Raw genomic sequence first — 16,392 nt, forward strand, 5'->3', positions numbered from 1 at the left:
TTCTGGTTAACCAGTTTTCAAGTCAACCAGTCTGTGTAGATTTATTTCCAGGAATGTGTTTGTGCAATGCCTCTAGTCCTTCTCAACCCTAACCTTCTCCAGCCCTAGTGTATCCAGAATCCATTTCCAACTGGAGTTCAGCAAAAGTTTGGCTTCCATGTAGCTCCCTCTCCAAATAAGTTTATAAAAGAGGAGGCAGGCTTTCATCTCCTTTCTGGATTGTACATATAGAATACATCTAAATTTTAAAAGCTATGTATGTAAAAAATGGTGTGTGTCTGTATCACATTCAAAATCTAGTTCATGTACTATTCTGCAAGGAAATACATCAAACAAATTAATCATGAGTAAACCTAAATTTAGCAGTTTATCCTTATCTTAATGAATACCTAAATCCTGTTTGCAATATTCACTCAAATGACTCAAGCTTTCTCCTTTTTAATCTCGTTGAACTTTTAGCTGAAATGCCGCAATCTGCAGAAACACATTTCCGTGTTTGAATCAGGAAAGGCTTGGAAGAGATTAGAATAACATTATATTTCATTTTACCAGTTAACACCACAGGAAGAACTATTTCAGCCAAACTAACCCCTTCTTGTCACACTTAAACGTTAACCTTAACCCCAACGTAGACACATACTAAAATTCAAAATTGCATCCCAGGAGGCCTTTAGGACAAATTAATTTTTGTTCTGTGAAAGGCACCTCGTGTCATGTTTCATATCAATTTACAGTTATTGAGTGCCTACTGAGTGACAGGTGCTGTGATCAGTGCTGGAGACTCAAAGGTGAGTGAATAAGACATGCCTTCTTCCTTTCAGAACCTTGGCCCCAGTGAGGGAGTTAGCAACGTGGGGTAAGTCCTGAGATGGCAGGATCACACGGTGCTGTCTATAAATTGCCCCAAAGCACTGAGACTCTAAGTCATCCCATCTCCCTTAACTTCTCTGCAACCTCTTTTCTGAGGACGACATGATCCAACAAAAAAGTCTCCTACCGACAAAGAGAATGTTTGACACAAACACTTATTTTCAGAAACGGTTGTCTCCCAAAGCACTTGGCTTGTCCAAAGATGACTTACCTTGTTGGCAGTCCCTTGCCACACCTGTCTCAAAAAACAATCAAGCTGAACCCAAAGAGTTTCATTGTCCACCCCTCCTTTCTAACAGAAGCTTGCTGATCTGCAAATGGAGAGAGAACTGGGAAGGTCACAACTTGTCCTTGCTCCCTCAAGGTAAGTGTCATCCCGTAAAGCTTGCCTGCTGCCTCATTGCCTTTCCCAAGTCTTGTGCCAAGTCAGTGCTTCTCATATCATAACTTCACTGTAGCTGGTTGTGAGTTGGATCCGGTCTCCTGGAGTTCCCCTCACAGAATGACTACAGCTCACCCATCACATGATGTAAGAGTGCCCTTCTTTGAACCCTGCAGAGTTTTTAACCAATGACCACATATTTCTTCCACCTGTTCTTGTCAGTGTTTCCATAGGGACCCAGAGACCTGAAAAGACACATTCCTTACTTTTAAAAATTAATTGGTTTAGACAACCCACACTTGTATTGGCCAGAGTCCTCAGACTGGCTCTGAGGATAGCTGACTAAGCTGCTGCTCCAAAATGCTGGAATATGTCATCATTCACAACCATTGTTCATAACCATTTGACTACCCTAAACACCCTAAACCTTACCTTCAAGGATTCGCTCATCTGAATGAACTAAGCAGAATAAACCGAACAGTAAGAGTAGGGCTTGAAATCCAATTCTTAACTAATTAGAAAGCATGTATGAGCTAAGAGTTTCTTATCCCTTGCCAGGAGGGAAATGGAGAAATTTGATTTATATGTGAAAATTCTGCTTTTCAGCTTTCACTTGCCAAAGACAGGACAACTCAAATGAAAAGAAAAAATGGTGTTATCCATTTATTTTCCCAAAAGAGATGTTTGGAATGCTTTTTTACATTCTCTTCATACATGGGCAGAGTTTGTGCTGTAAATTTTGCAAGTTGACTTCAGTGCAAGAGATGGTCGCAGCATTAGGATGCGTTCACTGGCAAGTAACAGAATCTAGTCTCCCAGGGGCTTAAGCAATAATGACATTTAATTTTCTCACCTGGCAAGAGGTCTGGAGAAGGCAGTTGCAGCAGTGCAGTGATGTCATCTAGGACTCAGATTCTGGCTACTTTTCTGTTCTGCCATCTTTTGCCACATCAGCTTCTGCAGCTTCAAATATCATGTCCTCACAGAGCTGCATTCAATGAGAGTAGGAAGGGGCTGCGATAAAAAGCTTCCTCTTGTAAAGTCCTTTGGTGGTTGTTTTGTTTATTTTCCTCCTTCCAGGAAGAGCAATTTCAAGAAGTCTCCCAGCAGACCTCTCCTTTTGCTTCATAGGGCCAGAAATAGGCCACATGCCCACTCCTAGACCAATCACAGGCAAAGGAAAACAGGACAAGCCCAGTTGCAATTCATTCCCTTGGGGTTTGGATAGGGGCCCATCTTCTATGATCTCAGTGGCTCCCTACCCACCACCTAAACAAGATGGGACTTTTTTCTGGCCAGGAAGAAGAGGCACATGGATAGCTCTTTGGTAAAATGTGAACAGTAACTGCCCTGTTGCTGGGGGAAGTGATCAAGACTTTTAATATCCTTTCTGCTCATGCCATTTTATTTAGAAATTGAAGTAACATGGAAATTTATTTTAATATGGTCATACGGTTAAGTTAGGCACATCATTGAAAACATATTCTAGCTGCTACAAGATTAATTGAAGATATCAAAGCACTTTGAGAGGCATAGCTTCTTAGATTCCTGGTGGCCCATAAGATTGCATTTTCTTTCTCATATGATAGGACATCTGAACAATTGAACATGAAACATCATGGAAACAATAAGATCATTGTTGCTACTTTCAAGGAAGTACAGATAATCAAATTCAAATTGGACATGGGATTGACCAGATGGCAATGTAAGCTTGTGCTTATTTTCAACTATTGTGGAATTGTTTTGAATTGTTGATTTGGGGCCCATGAAGAGCCTTTTATTTTTTTGAAAATAAATTCACAATTTCAGAAAGTAGTCATATGGATTTTGAGGTGTAGTATAAATCATGCTGTAAATTTCTGAAGCTCTTTTTGTCATGCAAATATTAATACATCTGTGTCAGAAAGTATTTTCCTGTCTGTATTCAGTTTCAAGAAAAAAAAAACTACGATAATGAAATTAAATTATGTTCTCCAAAAAAACACAGTATCCCAGAAAAGATATAGAGGAGTCTGACATGAATCCCAGGAGATCCTGAAATTCCTAGAGATTTGAGCAATGTGTGACACTTTACTCTTCAAGAAAGGAGTAAGGATGAAGATAGGAACTAAAGTCATTCCTACCAACCAGAAACAGAATTGTGACCTCTCCCTAACAGATCCCACAGCTCAGTTAGCACCTAAAGACATCATGTGTCACCAGTCTTTGGATGTAAGCAGTCATGTTAAGATTAAATAATGCAGTTTCCTTTGTTGATAACGCTCTTTCTCAAGCCCCAAAAGTCCTACTAAATATTTCTGGGAGTCTGCAAAAAGGTACCTTACATGTATGTACTCACAAAGAAGTCTTCTAGCTACAATCATCACAGAGCATCTACTTTATCTTTCCTTTCCAGTTCTGGCTCCACACTGCCTTGCAAAGTAACTGGAAAGGCCTTTTACCCTCGCTTATAGTGGCTATTTTGAAACCACCAGTGCCTGTGCCAGGAGTACTTTTTTTTAATGCTTTCCCAAATATCAGTTCTCCAGGCTAGGGTAGACTGGTGCAGCAAGACCCAGTGTCTTCTCAGTGGCTTGCCATGACAAAAGTTTGTTTCTCGCTGACACAAAATCTAACTGAGATCTGGGCAACTCTTTAGGGCAGCTGTTTTCCATAAAGCCTCCCTGGTCAACTAAGCAGGTTTAAATTGATAACTTAATCGTGGTTACTCACTAGCTCTTTGCTTCAGGCTGCAAATGCTGGAACTAATCAATATGGCTCTACTTTAACTGCAAGAGGGCTAAAAAGTGCAGAGAGCTTCATGTATATGAAAAGGGAGGAGAACAGATTTTGGTGAATACTAGTGATATCTACTTTACGGGTCAGTACTTGGTCCTGGGGGAAAGTGGAAACAATGACCCTCTTTCTAACTGTTGCTTTGTTTTGTCACTTGATCTTCCAATCAGTACGGCTTATGTCCAGAATCTCAAAAACTTTCTCATGAGTACACTCTATTGTAGGCTTCAACATAGGTCAAGGGTGGAAGAAAATGCTATGCCATCTTTCCCATTCTCTCTGACTCGAGTGTGTGTGTGTGTGTGTGTGAGAGAGATTATATGAGTCATTATATATAATATATATATATGTATGAGCCATGAGCCATTCCTTCTGACTCATATATATATATATATACATATATTTCATGACAAATTTACATACACCCTCTTTTCGCATTTTTTTCCATCCTCCTTCAAACAATAACCAACTTGTTTATTACTGTATTATGAAGTCAGACCAGTGCTTGGAATTCAGAAATGTGTTAACGACTGAATGGATGAAAGGAAGGATTGGTTGATGAGTGGGTGAATGGATAAATGATAGTCCTCTCTATCCATAGATGATGCAACAAAGGGAACCTGGTTTCACTGTCTACCCTATGAACTTGTCCTGTTACCTTGACCCTAGGTGTAGTCCTTCTGGCTTAGATACAATTTTTGCCTCTTTTGGGGGCTCCCTTTGGATAGAAATTTTGTTTAACATTAATTATGTTAGTGTCAGGGGTTCAGTTTAGGAGCTGAAATTCTACCATTCAGGGATTCCTAATTAAGGAAAATACACATGAGAATAATACCAAATAAAAAATAAAATACCTTTTTATTAACTAAGCGCCCACTTCTCTCCCAGGGCAGAGATCTTTGTTAAACCAAATCCGATTATACCATGTAGGTTTGCAAACCTAAGGAAGTTTTCCATCACTTCCACCCTGGGTGATGAAAAGGTCTGGAACAGACCAGATACACTTTATGCACATAGTACCTATGCACAGGACAGAGAACGGCCATGTCCTTTCCCAGTGTGCTGCAATAAGGGGCCTGTAACTGCCCCTTATTGGGGCATCAGCTTAAGGGAACATCAGCTTAAAGACCGTGCTCTCTAATGAAATGTGGTTTGGTAATTGCCTTGTGCTTTGAGTACTTGAGTAATTCTTCCTCCCTCTGGAAGAAGCTAAAAAGTAAGGAAGACAGAGGGGATGGGGGTGGCAGAAACGCCTCTTCCTCTCTAGACCAAAGTGGAAATGGGAGGAGAGCTGGCTTCTGCTCTTCTTATACATCTTGAATGTAATCTTCATTTCTCCTTTGCCCACGCCCTTCTCCTTTCCCCAGGATCACATTCATTCTACTCCATGACAAAATGACAGTTTTGTCCCCAATCTAGGTCAGCGTCCTCACTCTACTACATGCTTCCTAGAGAGTCAAGTTCAAACTCAAGGTTTATAACTGCACTTTTGTATAAAGTTCTTCTTATTTTTAATATAAAACTTGCTATGCACTAATACTGAAATCAATATAAACTTTCTTTTGATCCCAGCACTTTGGGAGGCCGAGGCGGGCAGATCACGAGGTCAGGGGATCGAGACCATCCTGGCTAACACGGTGAAACTCTGTTTCTACTAAAAATACAAAAAATTAGCCGGGCGTGGTGGCGGGCGCCTGTAGTCCCAGCTATTGGGAGGCTGAGGCAGGAGAATGGTGTGAACCCGGGAGGCGGAGCTTGCAGTGAGCCGAGATGCACCACTGCACTCCAGCCTGGGCGACAAAGCAAGACTCTGTCTCAAAAAAAAAAAAAACTTTCTTTTGCCAACACACGGATTTCTGGTCATGTGGCCCACTATTAAAAATTCTTGGCAAGCTTATCACAGTGAAGAGCCAATTGCTAGATTCTGCTGCTGAGCTAGTCTTCATCTCCTTAACATATTTGCTATAAAATTAAAAAAAAAATCCATAATAATGAAAAATTTGGGGAGACAGGGAAAAACTATGGCATGATATAGACAGTGTGGGAAGGGAGACTTTGGATGGGGCAAAAATCAATATTCCCCTTTCTGGCTTCTTTCACTATCTCCCATTGCCTCCCAATTATATGCCACCATTTCCCCCATTCATCGTCACTTCTGCCAGCCTGAATAAGTGTAAACAGTCTCTGTGCCATAAATATCAACCTATTGTGATAGTTCTCTGTTAGATTAACACAGTTCTCCTTTGTTTCCCATTAACAGTACTATTTATTTAGTAGTTCTGTCAACAAAATTTCAGAATAGACAAATAGTGTAGACAGTGCTTCAAAAATATTGTCATTACTGCAGAATCTTAAAAACGAAAACAAAAATGGGGGCAATTAAAAAACATAAGTAGTGATTACAAACATGCCACCAGAGAAGATTGTGGAACAGTGCCCCAACGATTAAAGAAAGAAATGACACGGAAATTCTTCAGTTTTCAGGATGGTAGATAAGAAAAGGAACAACAGAACAACTTGCTGAAACATGAAAACTCTCGCTGCTTGTGGGATAACAACTGGCTGAAATCAGTTGGAATCATTATGGCCAACTGGAATCTGCACACAACAAGCTTGCTGACATCACAGCCTGAATTTCCACTGCATGTTTCGTACTCACTTGCCCCAAATTTGCACATGTATTCCATGAGGTAGCATGAAGAGATAACCGTGCATGACACAGGACTTTCCAGACCTCCCCTTTCCTTCTACCAATCAGGAGTAAATCCCAGAATCCATCCCCTAAACCTTAATAAAAGTATTGCCTTATAGCCAGCATGTGGCAATAGATTTGAGTTGGACTCCTGCCTCCTTGTTGGTCGACCTGCAATCGGAAGTTATTCTTAGCCAGGCATGGTGGCTGAGAATTACAAAGTACTCTAATCCCTGTACTTTGAGAGACTGAGGCGGGTGGATCACCTGAGGCTAGGAGTTTGAGACCAGCCTGGCCAATATAGTGAAACCCCGTCTCTACTAAAAATGCAAAAAATTAGCTGGCCGTGGTAGTGGATGCTTGTAATCCCAGCCACTAGGGAGGCTGAGGCAGGAGAATCGCTTGAACCCGGGAGGCGGAGGTTGCAGTGAGCCAAGATCGTACCATTGCACTCCAGTCTGGGTTGTAAGAGCGAAACTCTGTCTCAAAAAAAAAAAAAAAATTTATTCTTTTCTCAAAAACCCAGTATCATAGCATTGGCTTCTAGCACATTGGGAAACAAGCCTCTTTTGCTCAGTAACAATGGCAAATAAGTACATTAAAGGATGCTTAACGTCATTAGTCATAAGGGAAGTGAAAATTAAAACCACAATGAGATACTACCACACATTCATTAGAATGGCTAAACTTTTAGGAAACTGAACATGCTGAGTGTTGGTGAGGTTATGTAGCCACTGAAACTATTGTACAGTACAGCCACTTTGAAAGACAAGTAGGCAGTTCCTTGAAAAGTTAAACATACACCTACCATTTGATCAGATCCAGCCATTCAACCTCTAGGTATTAACACAAAAACAATAAAGAAAACATGTGTCCATATTAAGACTCGTACAGGAATATTCATAGAGCTTCATTTGTAATAGCCCAAAACTGGAAACCATTCAAATGTCCATCTGCAGCAAATGGAGAAACAGACTGAGAATATCCATACCATGGAATACTACTCAGCAATGAAAACTATTGATATGTGCAGCAATATGGATAAATCTCAAAATAATTATGCCGATTGAAAGAAGCCAGATCAAAAAAAAAGTGTGTATAATGTAATTCATGTAAAATTGTAGAAAATGCAAACTAATCATTATAGTGACATGAAGCAAATAAGGGTTGCCTGGAGATGGGTATGAGGTGAGGTGAGGTAGGGAGGAAGAATTTACAAAAGTGCATAAAAAAACTTTTAAGGATGATGAATATGTTCAATGTCTTGATTGCAGTGATGGCTGCGTGAGTGTATACACATGTTGAAACTTATCAAATGTTATACTTTACACATATGCACTTTATTATGTCAATTATATCTCATAAAGTTGTTGTTTAACAAAGGACTTTTTTTTTTTTTTTTGAGACGGAGGCTGGCTCTGTCACCCAGGCTGGAGTGCAGTGGCGCAATCTCAGCTCACTGCAAGCTCTGCCTCTCTGGTTCACACCATTCTCCTGCCTCAGCCTCCCCACTATCTGGGACTACAGGCACCACCAGCATGCCCAGTTAATTCTTTTTTTTTTTTTTTTTTTGTATTTTTAGTAGAGACGGGGTTTCACTGTGTTAGCCAGGATGGTCTCCATCTCCTGACCTCGTGATCCGCCCGCCTCGGCCTCCCAAAGTGCTGGGTTACAGACGTGAGCCACCGCACCCAGCAGTAAAAGACTTTTAACAGTGGTTTTTGCACCAGCCAAAGATGAAGGAACTGGCTTGTATCTTTCCATTAAGTTTCAAATTACTCTCTGGAAGCTCCCTTGAAAGTGTAGGTCAGCACAGAGGAGGGGTGAGCATGCTGAGTCACCTATCACCCCACTGTGTTTTATCCACTGGTTTGTTTATAGTTTCTCTAAAGATTTCTTTCCAAAAAGACCAGGTTAAGAAAAAAAAAAAAGGAAACTCTTTAAAATTCACTGGATCTTTAATGCCCGCTAGCTGTAACCTTTTATCAATCTAAGATTCTATAAATGAGGAATTTTGTAAAATACTGTCTTCTTTAACTGAAGATGCCTTCAATTATAAAAGACACACCATATCCCTTTCCTTAACAGCTTTTTAGGGGAGAAAAGCAAAATAAATAAGAGTATACTTATTATGAGATGCACTTCAATTTCAAAAATGTTCAGAAGTATGGTTTTAGGACACACATTCCAGCAAGTAGTCCTAGAGTTTTGGAAAGGGGTGGGTGGGATTGGCCTTCATAAACTTAAATTGCCTGAGTTGTGGTCTCAGCACCTGGGCTAGTCTCAGGCACCGTCTCCTTCCTTTAAAGAAGAAGCAATACACTACAACCCTAAACAATGTGTTCAGCACTAGTTTTTGTTTTGTTGTTGTTGTTGTTTCTGTTCCCAGGCTTTGTAGATGGTGAGGTTATAGCCAAAATCCCGCTTAACTCTTAAAAATTTAAGCTAATTTTCATTCATTTATTTATTCAATCAACAAAAACTTATTGGGCACCTGGCACTATTCTAGAGTCTGGGGACAGAGTAAGAAACAAGACAGATGAGAGTCCCTGACCCCATAGAACTTACATTCTAGCAAGAAAACAAATGTTTAAAAAGTATACAGACAAAACACAATATGTGTTGGGCATGGTGGCTCACGCCTATAATCCCAGCACTTTGGAAGGCAAAGGCAGGTGGATCACCTGAGGTCAGGAGTTCGAGACCAGCCCATCCAACATGGTGAAACCCTGTCTGTACTAAAAATACAAAAATTAGCGGGGCATGGTGGCAACCACCTGTAATCCCAGCTACTTGGGAGACTGAGGCAGGAGAATCACTTGAACCCAGGAAGTGGAGGTTGCAGTAATCTGAGACCTTGCCATTGTTCTCCAGTGTAGGCGACAGAGTGAGACTCCACCTCAAACAAAACCAAAACAAAAAACACAACATGATTTCAGATTGTGATAAATGCTATAAGGAAAAGCAAAGCTGCTTAAGGATGTAGAAGTTGTGTGGGTTATTTCTGATAAGATGTTATAAAGACTTCTGTGAAATGACATTTAGGCAGGGATATGAATGAGTAAACTATGTAAAAATCGAGTGTAGCATTCCAGGCAGAAAGCACAGCAAGTAGCATAAGTTCCTGAGGTGGACATAGCTTGGCCTGTTTAAGGAGCAATAAGGTCAGTATGGCTGGGGTACAAAGAGAAAGAGGGAGTGATCAGAGATGAAGTGGGAGAAGGAAGCTCTTTTAGGTCACAGTTAGGATCTGGCATTTTATTCTCAGTGTGATGGGAAGTTATTGGAGAGGTAACAAGTTTCTGAACCCCCCACTGAGATGCAGAAGAAACATCTTCTGAGCACAATATTGACATCAGTAGTCTTATCTAATCTCCTCTACTGCAAGCCGTTAGATTCCCTCTATTGACCACAAAAGATAAAAGTACAAAGAACACTATACCGTGCTAGAAATCAATGAAAAGGATCAGTCACATGCTACAGACGGGAATTTTTGCAGGATGCAATACAAATGGGATTAGTTTGAAAAAAATGGCCAGTTCTATCTATTACAACACAGTCACAAGAAGGAACAGCTAACCAAGAAGTGGACCCTAGCAGAACTCACCTGTTTACTCAGGGGCTAGGGTCAGAGATGAGGGTGAAGCAAGAGATGATCTCGGGGTATATCTGGATCCCCCCAACAACTCTGGAACAGTTTACTTGATACCGGAAGTCATACCAAGCAGGATTCTTCAGTGTTATTTACTGTCAACTTGCCTTCAACAAGGATAAATATGACTGGCAAATATCCAGGGTGCTACCTTGGCTGGTATCTAACAAGGCAAACCTTGCTATGCAAAGAATAAAGGCATAGACCCAGCTACTTTCTAATAACACAGCAAACAAAAAATGAAGCTCTTTAGTATACAAGTGAATTTCCTAGCCACAAGTACCTCAGGAACTGGTGGTTTCCACACTATCCCCAGTTTGATGCCCAAAGTAGCAAAGAAAAACAACTTAAAAATCAAAATTGTCTATATATCTTTCATTTAGACATCACAAAAACTCTGAGAGATTACATTGTAACTTTCCATGTGAGGCAATCAGAAACTATCCTAAGCTTACTTCTTTAAGAGTGTGCAAATGGGAGCATTTATAGGTGATACAGAGATAAAAAAGAAGAGCATCGATCTATCAGAGAAATATCTTCCCATGAAATACAGTTGCTACAACAAGAGAAATTTTAGAAAATTCCAAATCAAGTGTTTTTGCCAGATTCAAGAGGACTTTGAGCCAGGTGTGTGGCTCATGCTTGTAATCCCAATGCTTTGGGAGGCTGAAGTTGGAGGATCGCTTGAGCCCAGGAGTAAGAGGCTGCAGTGAGCCATGATCACACCACTGCACTGGGTGACAGAGCAAGACCTTGTCTAAAAAAACAAAAAACAAACTTCAAGAGGACCTCAAAACTTCAAATCGAGAGTACATAGTCATGAAACATTAATAAAAAAAAAAATCTAGAACCATCTGTTGGTTGTAGTGAGTATGATAAGCCTGTCTGGGTCAAATTTCTTAATCCTATCCTGCCACCTCCTTTCAATACCTTGAAAAATGCCACCGTTGAGAGTATGTGCACAAGTGACAAGTTATGGTCCCGAATCATGATCTCATCTATCCTTGTGAGCTAGGCTGGACTGAATGTCTTGAGCCCAAATGAGTCCTCTTCCTGCCCATGGGGATTCCTTCACTCTGGTTCTTCCTTAGTCCTCTAAGTGGTGAGAGCAAAGTTTTTAACTGGGAGGGATAACCCAATGTCTTTCCATAGCACCAGCTTCACGGGAGCAAAGGAAGAAGCCATTCAATAGAAAAGACATACCTAAAAAGAGAGAACTCCAAGACCAAGTGGCACTGAAGCATTTATCCTAACCCGGTTCTACATCTGTATCTACACCCTTCTCACTGGAAGTACTGACTTCATTGAGATACCAAAGCAGAAAGCCTTGAGCTCCCCCTAGAGGACGAAGCATGTAGTCAGTATTTCCCGATCCGAGCTCTCTGTAGGCTTCACAAGTCTTGCCTCCCCTTCTCTGGAAGAGGCACGGGCGCCCCTCTTACTGCCTTGGGAACACCTCTTTACAGCACTTACCGCGCTGTGTTATTTGTTACAGCTCATCATTCCCTTACACATGTGAACCTCTTGACGGCAATCAGACTGTCATTAGGTTTTCTTGTCTATCTCTTAAAATGGTGTCTGGTGCAAAGCGGGCCCTCAGCAACTGTGTTTGTTAGGGAAATGAAAGCATTCACAAGAAACAAAAAATATTAGCATTCCTGGAATGTTAATATTTTATCTTTCAGTGCTCAGTTATTTCTCCTGCTGTCTTTTCTACTTCTTTACTCCATCACATATTATAACTAGCAACTTACATAGCCCTTGTTCATGCAATATGACACTGAATCCTGCAATTCTATGGGAATAGAATTTCACTTTTGCCCTTACTAGGAAAGAAAACTGATACTCAAACAGGTGAAGTGAGCTGCTTAAGGTCACATAGCCAGGAAGTATTAGAACAAAGAAACAAAGCCAGGTTTTTCTGACCAGATTTCATGATCGACTAGGTGACTTTACTGTGTTCCTTTGGATTTTTACCAGCTTTAGCCTTAGTTTGTCTGCAGCAGCCACACATGCACACTGCATACACACTATACGCACAGGCACACTGCACATAAATTAGCGAAATGAAGATAACAACTTCTGGCTCTCCCTTCTTCCTGCTTTTATAAAACGATCACTGATTGTAAAGCATTCAAACAATATACTCATTCTCAAGCTTGATTGCACATTGAATCATCTGGGTGATTTTAAAAATTACTAGAACCTGGGTTCACTTCCAGTAGTTCTGACTTAATTAGTCTAGAGTGGGCTAAGCATTCAGATTTTTCATATGTTGTTAATGTACTAAGTTGAGAACCACTGCAATACAGAAAACTGTAAATAATTTTTTTTTTTTAAATCTGTAATTCCTTGGCCAGGCACAGTGGCTCATGCCTGTAATTCCAGCACTTTGGGAGGCCGAGGCCAGTGGATCACTTGAGGTCAGGAGTTCAAGACCAGCCCAGCCAACATCGTAAAACCCTGTCTCTACTAAAAAATACAAAAATTAGCTGGGCGTGGTAGCGCACGCCTGTAATCCCAGCTGCTCAGGAGGCTGAGGCAGGAGAATTGCTTGAACCCAGGAGACGGAGGTTGCAGTGAGCCGAGATCATGCCACTGCATTCCAGCCTGGGCAATAGAGCAAGACTCAGTCTCAAAAAAATATATATATATATATATATAATTCCACCACTCTGAGATGATGACCACTATAGTTAATATTTTGGTAATTTCTCTTCTCTTTGCATAGAAGCATACATCCAGTGTTACAAAACAGGGATAACATACATGTGGTTTTGTAACTTAGTTTCTTTACCTGCACCCTTCTCCTCACCTGTATGTGTGTGTATGTCTGTATGTCTGTAGTGCGTACTTATATGTACACTTTAATGGCCTTATAGTATTTCACTGTATAAAGGTAATACAATCACTTAAAATCTCCTCCAGATATATAGATAGATGATAGATAGATTTTCTGTTAAAATAATTACTTCAGTAAACACCCTTTGTATATACTATTAAGCCACCAGGCTTGTTATAGCATCATTATTTATCTAATCTGATTTACAAGTTATTACAACATTTTCTCCTCACCAATAAATTAAGAAAAGTGAGAGAGGATGCAAGGAGGAAAAAAAAAAAAAGATATGAAAGGCAAGTCCAGGAAACAGAAAACCCATCTCTCTTACATATTTTCTGGGCTTATTTTGGACACATATTAGAATTATGCCCTTTGTTTGAAACCAGGGACGACCCATTTCCCAACCCTGATTTCCTTGGAGCCCTTTTTCTGTAGCCCAGGGAGGGGTGAACAAGAAGCAGCACACCATAAAAAAGGATGAGTTTGTGTCCTTTGTAGGGACATGGATGCAGCTGGAAACCATCATTCTCAGCAAACTATCGCAAGAACAGAAAACCAAACACCGCATGTTCTCACTCATAGGTGGGAACTGAACAATGAGATCACTTGGACTCTGGAAGGGGAACATCACACACTGGGGCCTATTATGGGGAGGGGGGAGGGGGGAGGGATGGCATTGGGATTTATACCTGATGTAAATGATGAGTTGATGGGTGCTGATGAGTTGATGGGTGCTGATGAGTTGATGGATGCAGCACACCAACATGGCACAAGTATACATATGTAACAAACCTGCACTTTGTGCACATGTACCCTAGAACTTAAAGTATAAAAAAAGAAGAAGAAGAAAGAAGAAGAAGAAGAAAGAAGAAGAAGAAGAAGAAGAAGAAGAAGAAGAAGAAGAAGAAGAAGAAGAAGAAGAAGAAGAAGAAGAAGAAGAAGAAGAAGCAGCAGCAGCAGCAGAAGCAGCAGCAGCAGCAGCAGCAGCAGCAGCAGAAGCAGCAGCAGCAGCACACCAGGTATATATTCCAGAGGCAGGGTCTCAGCAGGGTGTTCATCAGCCACAAGAGGTCACTAGGGGGATTAACAAAACCCTCTGCTTCTCTGAGCAAACTCTCCCAGGTGAACACACTAGTTTTCAGGATGTGTTGGCAATGGTAGAAATGATAGGAACAGAGTGATCTGACAGGATACTAGAATTCTGAATTTATTGTAGACATTGATTTGCTGCAAGATGTAAAGAAAAACATTTCTTTTCCGAATCACACCAGTGTTGTTTTAGGAGTTATCTTGCCATCATAGAAAAGGAGAGAGAAGTGATTATGCTCATAGGCTTTGGAGCCATAAATACTGAAATCATATCTCATTTCAGTATTACCTTCAGTAAGTTGCATGAGCTTCCGTTTCCTCATCTGGAAAATGTGCACAATGAATGATGATACCTAATAAATGAAATAAGCCTGCAAAATGCTAGGTACATGTTAAAAGCTAAATAAATATTAGTTGGGTTTGTGTCTGTGTTTGATATTGGAGGGGAGATGAGTTTGGTTTGGGGCATTTTGAATTGGACATGCTGTTGAAATATCAAAATAGAGACAATAGCAAGAGCAGAGGGAAACATTTGTGGTCATATACTGCTCATGTTATACTGTATAACAAACTCTCTTTGTTATACAATTGGCAGTACGTTTTGAGAACTAAAAGTGTTTTCGTTAGTCAGGATACAAAGTATATAAAAGGGACCCCAAAATACCACAGCTTAAACTAGGTCAAAATTTATTTCAATCTCATTTAACATCCAGTAGACAGGCAGTCCAGGGCTTCCACCATCCAGAGCTGACTTTATGAGGGTTTCTCTTGTGTAGTCACACAGAGCCCTACAATCAGAAGGGTCTGACGTGTAGCTTGATGCTCTGCTGCTGCCATCTTGAAATTCTTCATAATTTCTTCTTTGAATTTGTATTTTGTAAGTCAAATCCAATGGGACAATGAAGCATGAACATAAACAGAGGAATACACACTAGGTGCACCTGTCCTTCCTTTGTGTGACACCTGTCATTCACAGTAGGTATATCATGTCATGCCACCATGTTTGAATGTAGTAACGGCGATGCTCTTTGACCGCAGAATCCCAGTGGATCCACGATGCATGGGAGTTTAGGGAGACTCCAAGTGAGCACAAGTTAAGTGTGTTATGTCTATGACTAAAGAAGGATCCGGGAGAGAGTACTGACAGATCCCAAAAGGCCAAGCTTTCCATTCAAACTAGACTTGCTTCTGTTCCAGAAAGAAAGCAATGGCATTGTAAAAAACATGAACAACCAAGAAACTCCATCACATCCTTTACTACTTGTGCTACTTGCCTGTATCAGCCAGCCACTTCTTTGAAAATGATGACACAGAAAGGGAACAATAGGGTAACCTGTAGTTCCTTTTCCTGTCAGTCCTTCCTTACTCATCAGTAGGTGGAAGGCAGAGAATGTTGATATAATGTATTTTATCAAGCAGTGAAATAGAAACAGTTGAATTTTTTGTGTGTGCATTGTTCCTATTCTTCTGGTAAGAATGAACTACATATTCATGTATGAACCACAAAATACAAATTATAATTTTTATGATTCTACATGAGTTAAATGTTCTTATATCTGCATTTAAAATGGGTGTGGCACAATATAAAAATGAAAATTTATACTGATTCAAACTTTTAGTTTTCTTTACTTAAAATGACATTAAAAAGTAACAAAAATCCTGTAAGAAATGAAAAGAACTTGGAAGAAAGATAAACTTCGTATTTTATTACCTTTAATGGCACTTCCCCCTCTTTTTTGAACAAGAGGGCTTATATTTCCATATCGCACTGAGCCCCACAAATTATGTAGCCAGCCCTGCTATATTTTCCACTTGTGGGTTCTGTGTCTGCTTCAGCTTTTGCTATCTTCTCACCAGTAAAGAGCGGGGAAAAAACAACAATGACAGGCAATTGAAGCATAATTCTTTCTGTTTGTTTGTTTGTTTGTTTTTGTTTTTTGAGACAGAGTCTCGCTCTGTCGCCCAGGCTGGAGTGCAGTGGCACGATCTCTACTCACTGCAACCTCGTCTCCTGGGTTCAAGTGATTCTCCTACCTTAGCCTCCTGAGTAGCTGGGATTATAGGTGCGCACCATCACACCGGGCTAATTT

General features: G+C 40.5%; 1 protein-coding gene across 4 annotated transcripts in view; it reads left to right on the plus strand.

The window, feature by feature from the left end:
• MRPL50 (mitochondrial ribosomal protein L50) overlaps window positions 1–16,392 on the plus strand; it is a 448,968-nt gene that overhangs the window by 362,904 nt on the left and 69,672 nt on the right. The window lies entirely within an intron of this gene.

Source organism: Macaca thibetana, chromosome 15 (genome assembly GCF_024542745.1).
Source record: "Macaca thibetana thibetana isolate TM-01 chromosome 15, ASM2454274v1, whole genome shotgun sequence".
Lineage (NCBI taxonomy): Eukaryota > Metazoa > Chordata > Mammalia > Primates > Cercopithecidae > Macaca > Macaca thibetana.